The sequence below is a fragment of the Ziziphus jujuba genome, chromosome 11 (genome assembly GCF_031755915.1).
Source record: "Ziziphus jujuba cultivar Dongzao chromosome 11, ASM3175591v1".
Lineage (NCBI taxonomy): Eukaryota > Viridiplantae > Streptophyta > Magnoliopsida > Rosales > Rhamnaceae > Ziziphus > Ziziphus jujuba.
In genome coordinates this window covers 9659737-9667056 of record NC_083389.1, presented here as the reverse complement: position 1 = coordinate 9667056, position 7320 = coordinate 9659737, and the positions used below count along the sequence as shown (strand labels likewise).

Here is a 7320-nt window from a genome sequence, read left to right as displayed (position 1 = left end):
CCTTATGAGGTATGGAAGGGAAGACAACCCTCCTACAAATATTTACGAGTGTGGGGGTGTCTAGCTAAAGTAGTAGTACCTACACCTAAGAAGGTAAAGATAGGTCCCAAAACTATTGATTGCATCTTCATAGGATATGCACAGAATAGTAATGCATATCGGTTTCTCGTGTATAAGTCAGAAATTTCTGATATACACAAGAACACAATAATGGAATCGAGAAATGCATCATTTTTCGAACACATTTTTCCATATAAAGTGGAAGAAGGACCGAGTACGTCTAAACGAACTTATGATACTATTTATGATGATAATCATGATAGTGATCAAGAACAAGAAACTGAAGTTGAGCTTAGACGTAGCAAGAGAGTAAGAACTGAAAATTCCTACAGTCCGGATTTTCTTACTTATATGCTAGAAAGTGAACCTCAAAGCTTCCAAGAGGCCATAAATTCTCCTGAAGGGAATTTATGGAAAGAAGCGGTTAAAAGTGAAATTGATTCCATCCTGCAGAATCACACTTGGGAGTTGGTAGATCTTCCTCCAGGTTGTAAACCTTTGGGTTACAAATGGATTTTTAAAAGAAAGATGAAAGCAGATGGAACAATAGATAAATACAAGGCAAGGCTTGTAATTAAGGGATACAAGCAAAAGGAAGGCCTTGATTATTTTGACACTTATTCTCCAGTAACGAGGATAAATTCCATAAGGATGGTACTGGCAATCGCAGCATTACGGGATCTTGCAGTACATCAAATGGATGTGAAAACAGTCTTTCTAAATGGAGATCTAGAGGAAGAGATCTACATGGAGCAACCTGAGGGTTTTACTGCTCCAGGACAAGAAAGGAAAGTTTGTAGATTGGTAAAGTCCTTATATGGACTTAAACAAGCTCCAAAGCAATGGCATCAAAAATTTGATAATGCCATGCTAAAAGATGGGTTCAAAATAAATGAATGTGACAAGTGTATCTACGTAAAAGATACAGAGAATGGATATGTTATTCTATGTTTGTATGTAGATGACATACTCATAGTAGGTAGTGACGACAATATGGTCCGAACTACAAAAGCCATGTTAAATTCTAAATTTGACATGAAAGATATGGGGCTTGCAGATGTGATTTTAGGTATGACAATCACGAGAACTTCGAATGGAATCATTCTTAGTCAAACTCATTATGTAGATAAAATACTGGCTAAGTTTAGTAATGATGATACTAGTATAGCCAGAACACCCATAGATATGAGTTTACGCTTATCCAAAAATAAAGGAGAAGGTGTATCTCAAGTAGAATATGCTAGGGTGATTGGAAGTCTGATGTACTTGATGAGTTGTACCAGACCAGACTTAACCTACGCAATAAGTAGACTAAGTAGATACACGAGTAATCCAAATGAAGATCATTGAAAAAGGATCGTTAGAGTACTAAGATATCTACGATATACTTGTGAATACAGACTGCACTATACAAGATATCCTGCTATATTAGAAGGATACAGTGATGCAAATTGGATATCAGATATAAAGGATTCAAAATCCACTAGTGGCTATGTATTCACATTAGCAGGTGCAGCTGTGACATGGAAGTCCTCGAAACAAACTGTGATAGCTCGATCCATTATGGAATCCGAGTTTATTGCTCTAGATAAATGTGGTGAAGAGGCAGAATGGCTACGCCAATTTTTAGAGGACATTCCGAGGTGGCCTAAACATGTGCCAGCAATAAATTTACATTGTGATAGTCAATCTGCGATTGGCAGGGCACAGAATATTATGTATAATGGAAAGTCTAGACACATTCGTCGTAGACACAATTCCATTAGACAATTAATCTCAAATGGAGTTATCTCAATAAACTATGTAAAGTCAAAAGATAACATTACGGATCCGCTAACCAAAGGGTTAAATAGAGAACTAGTTGAGAAGTCATCGAGGGGAATGGGATTGAAGCCCGTGAATAAAGTCAATACGATGGAAACCCAACCTAGTTGACTGGAGATCCCAAGATCTAGGTTCAATGGGACAACTCAATTATAAAGACTAGTATGGATCACTGTAGGGGGTTAATCCTCTGCCCATTCCTATGATAAAACAGTGATAAAAAGAGGTTAAGCATAAAAGTATGCTTTTAATGATTCCTATAAGAGTGTGTTTAGTAATCTATGCATAGGTATGCTGATTATATAAGAAATAGGAATCACCTATGTGAGAGAGAAGAGTGGCCGCTTCAAAGGAGAATTGTTTAGGGCACAATTCTTTAGAAACTCTCGCAGAACCAGGGAGGTGTTCAGGGCCAAAATGAACACAATAGTGAGAACTGAAGTGTATCAGGAAGGAATCATGTGTGGGCTATGTTGTCATTTACACAAAAGACGAAATGGTTCAAAGATATCGCTTCTACCATAAGTCAGTAAAGAAAATGTAGTCTTTCAAGGGAAGGTTCAAAGAGTAACATCTACCTATCCTATGTAGGTTCCGACTGTAGAGCTTTACCACTAGCGTCATGTTTGTATTTTTAAATCAAATCATTCATGTGGGGGATTGTTAGAGTTGGGTCTAGGCCCACAAGTGTGAATGATTTGGATTTTTGGTTGTTGAGTTTTGATATAATATTTTTATTTATTTATTTAAATAAAATAATATTTTTGATATAGTGGGAGAGAGTTTTACGAGAGAATAACTCTTTATGAGAGTTTGAAGGTTACACGAACAAAGTAACGTTCTTTTTCAATTTTAATTTTGGAAGAAAATACAGAGAAAAAAAAATAGTGGTAAAGTGAAGGTACACAGAAAGTTCGAAGAGAAAAGCTTCAGATGTGCTGAATCTGAAAGCTTTTGCAGCCGTTGTATCCTGGAAAACGTTCACTACAAAACTCCTGCACCGGTGGGCGTAAAACGTCTTAAGGACACTGTGGTATCACACAGGCCTCGGTCAACTTTTCTAGAAAGTAGATCAATTTCAAAGACCTATAGGTTCTAAAATGCTTTATTTATTTGTATTTATTTTTATTTATTTGTATTAAATTATCCACATGTATTTACATATATTCATCTATGATATTTTCCCAACACATATATATATGAGATTTTTTTTATTTTTTTATTTTTTTTTGGTTTGAACTAGAGTTTGCTAAATCATGGGTGTGTTAGTTTTATTTGGTTTGAACTAGACTTTGGTAAATCATGGGTGATTCATGCCATTTGTAGATTCTACCACTTATGTTCCAGGCAAGCACCAACTTAAGCATTCGTTGAAATGATATTATTGTATAAGCTTATTCCTTACTTATTTTCCCGCATGCATATATGTGTTAGTTTTTTTTTTTTTTTTTTTTTTGGTTTGAACTAGAGTTTGCTAAATCATGCGTGTGTGAGTTTTATTTGGTTTGAACTAGACTTTGGTAAATCATGGGTGATTCATGCCATTCGTAGATTCTATCACTTATGTTCCAGACAAGCACCAACTTAAGCATTCGTTGAAATGATAATATTGTATAAGCTTATTCTTTACCATTTTTACCGTTATGGATGTTTTGTAATCTTTGGTTTTAGTTTGGTTTTAGTTTTAGTTTTACCATTCGTGACAGTTTTGGGTATTCCTTTTGCGGCTTTTTCACTTCATGATTTTGTCTAATACTCAAATATTTACTGTTGATCTTCTCTGTGTAGTTTACTTTGCCTCGGGGAATTTGATTTTTGATTTTAATGCTTAAGTATGTCTAAAGATTTTCTTGATGTAGAATTCCAAAATGCTTATAGATGGTGGTGGAGAGGTAACTGCCGCAGCCTCTCTAGTTGAAGCTGGTAATTTAGTTGTTCTTAAGGTACTTATTTTACCTACCATGTCTTGGTGGTTTTTGAAGTATGTGGTGGAGGATGAATTTACGTATGATTGATGTGGCAGAAATCATCAGTGATACACTCTAATGTAAATCAGGGAATTCATGGACTTATTAAATTTATCTGAACCAGGGGATTTGATTGAAGCACAACGATGATCCTATCATTATTTTACAGTACTAATGTGAACGACTACTTTGGCAACCGTAGGTTGGAATTTTTGTGTTATTGTCCTGATGACTTGTTTGTGCAACTGCTTATGTATTACTTTTATAACTGATAATGGTAAGTTGGGGCCCTCGTTAGCTGTGCTACTTGGCTACTCAAGAGTTTCACTATTTTTGTGGTTTCTAATTTCTCTTGCTGGCTTGAGTTATTTTGAAGTATTTATCAGTATGTTATTTTGTCATTAGCAGTTATTCCATGAATGTTTGAGAATGATAAATTTTAATGTGCCGATTATGCACATAAGCCAGATATTTTGACAGATTGTAATTTTTATGTTGTTAAGTCATTTTCTTGTGTATATATACATAAATATACTGATATATTTTTGTTTTGATGAAGCTTGGACCTGTACCTGGATCTCTATTGCATGGTCCCTTGGAGAGTGCAACTGATTATGTGTAAGTTTGACCAAGTTGTGTTACCGTGTGGTTGAAGTTTCTTTGCTTTATTTTAGATCAGCTAAGTTTATTTATATTTTTATTACTAGGACGCCAACGCTATACTGTGAAAGCTAAGATTGTCCTATTGAACTACTTCATCCACCAGAAGATTGCAATGTGAACTCATTGATCTCCTTTACTCTTCAGGTGATTAGAGTCCTGCAGTGATAGATTTGGAAATTGCTTATGCAAATTTGCCTTACTGTTCTGTTTGTTGCTTTCAGATCTGTGGAGTTGGGGATGTTACTGGTGAAGGTCTTGTAAAAGGGTCTTTTGTTCATTTTCACAGTTTCATTGGGCAAGGACTATTGATATCCATTCATCTGGAACAATAAGTGCATCTGGAACGGGTACCTTGTTATTGCTGCACCATAGAAAAGATTTATTTATGTTTTCTGATTAGAGTTGTTGGCTTCTTGTGCTTCTCTCTAACATTTTCACAAACTCATACACATGGATCTGCCCACTAACCCAAATGCACCTTTTCACACTGTTTAATTGTTTAGTTGACTCTATGATGAATATTCTATGATTCATTTGCTTTATTGAAGAAAACAAAATGCATCAAACTTCATATGATTTTGAATTTTAAAGTGGAATTATGTATGACTCTTTGAACAGGCTGCACATTGGGCATCGTGGTATCAAGGGTGGTATATCATATGGGAATGCAGATTTTCCTTGTGAACTTAGTAGCAGAACTGGACATGACACTTCAGGGGATTCTACTGCTGCTGGTGGCATCGTAGGTAAGCTTGTGTTATATGTCAAGGAGGCACTTCATATACTTTATGTTAGTTGCGTTTAATTTGTGAGGACATTTGACTGTAGACACATTGTAGATTCAGTGGAATAGTTGCATATCCCTATACATTTTGATTATTAGACTAAGAAAGATAATTATTTGATCACTGTTAAATTTTTTACTTTGTATGATTTACTTGACTGTTAATATGTGATCTTTATGATTTGAGTGAATATACTATCTAACTTGAGTTCATAGTTGCCAATTTTCATTTTCTTTTGTCCATTTTGATATGTCATGCTTACCTGGGCAGTAATGGGTTCAATGGAGCATTCCTTGTCAACTTCGTCAATTGAACTGTCAGATGGAGAAAGCTTTGAAACGACTATCAGAAAAGGTAAATATGGTGTTGTTGATGGTTCGAGTGGAGGTCTTAGGGTTGGATCTGGTAAACCATACTATTGTTTTTGAAAACACTAGAGCTTGGTGATTCTGCTGCTCTTTTAAGTCTTGGCGGCATGGTACTCCAAATGTGGGTAGCGGTGGAATAATTCATTTTCACTGGTTAAACATTCTTGATGGAGATGTGTACCTGCCCATTCCTAGTGTGAAAGGAAGCATCCATGCAGGGTCCATCTGTCATACAATTTATTTAAATGCTATATAGTTATCTAAGTTTTGGATGCTATTAACGTATTTGTGTATTTAAATAAAATTATATTTTTTCTTGTTTTGCATACATCACTTTTATATCGTATCTGATGTCTTAGGATATCTGTTAAGAGATCTAGTTTGTTAACTACTATATCTTGTCATTTGGCTTGCTTTACGCAGTCTTTGATCTTTTGATTGTTCTACCTTCTCAGAGGTTATGAGTCGCCTTGAATATTAGGATTACTCTAAGCATTTGATCGTATGTGGTTCACTATTCAAAACTTGTTTATAGGCAGAGGAAAAAAAAAAAAAAAAAAACACTATTCAAGGCATGTTAAAATTTGGACGCGACATGTAGATTGATATGAACTTTACAAGCCATGTTTATGAGGGTGATCAGACTTGCAAAAAGTACTCCTGGGTTTTATTGCTTTTTCTGTTGAATTTGATGTTGATGTTTTTACTATTACAGGGAGGATTAGGTAGAGATGAATGGAACTGTAACTTGGAAAGCTTGCCCAAAAGATCTCTATGGAATTTTTTTGCAAGGCAGGTGTCATTTTTAGAATGTTATTATGTACCTTTGTGCCTTGAACCATTCATTTGTTTCATTAAGTCTTACTTTCTGTGTCTTTTGTGATGTAAACTGTTGCAATTTTTCTGTTGTAGTTTTGCTTGATTTTTCGTTTTTGAAAAGCTTCTAATTACATGTGTTACTGTAAAATTTTCTGGACATATCCTGCAATATGTTGTACAATTATTTTGCTTGTAACCAAAATACCTCAGATGCTGATTGCTGAATGCTTGTAACATTCATTTTAATTTCACCAAAAAAGAAGCATTTTCCATAGATGGGGATTCATGAATTTTCACTATTCTAAACCATGATATGGATAGTCATTAGCTAGCTTTTTGAGAAATAAATAATGTAAGAAAAGGTACCTCAAGTGTTTGGAATATTTATCTCTATACTCTCTCTCTCTCTCTCATACAACTAAACAATAACACATTGATTTTGCTGAAGCCCTTTCTTGCCTAAATTTGGTCCCATTTATTTTTAATATTCAGGAATGTCCAGTTGGCACCTATAAGAATGTTAGTGGATCTGTTAAGGGGCTTTGTCATCCTTGCCCTGCTCATGAGCTTCCCAATCGTGACATTTAGATACCTGTCCAAGGTATTTCAAAAATCTAAACTGGTTGTGGTTATCGTAGTGATCTCTGTATTTTGATGCAATTTCATTCTTTTGTTTTGCAGTGTTCATTTCCTGCTTCTAGTTCCATTTGTTTTATACATTTTTTGTTGTTTCTTAATGAATAGAAAATCATGCTCGGAAGTGTTTCCAACTTCTGATATACTCATGTGCAATACTAACATGGTAACAGGTGGTGTAGCTGAGACCTCTTTGTC

General features: G+C 35.1%; 1 pseudogene; it reads left to right on the top strand.

The window, feature by feature from the left end:
• Window positions 1–3784: 3784 nt before the first annotated feature.
• LOC132800007 (uncharacterized) lies at window positions 3785–6396 on the top strand (annotated as a pseudogene).
• The last annotated feature ends 924 nt before the right edge of the window (window positions 6397–7320 follow it).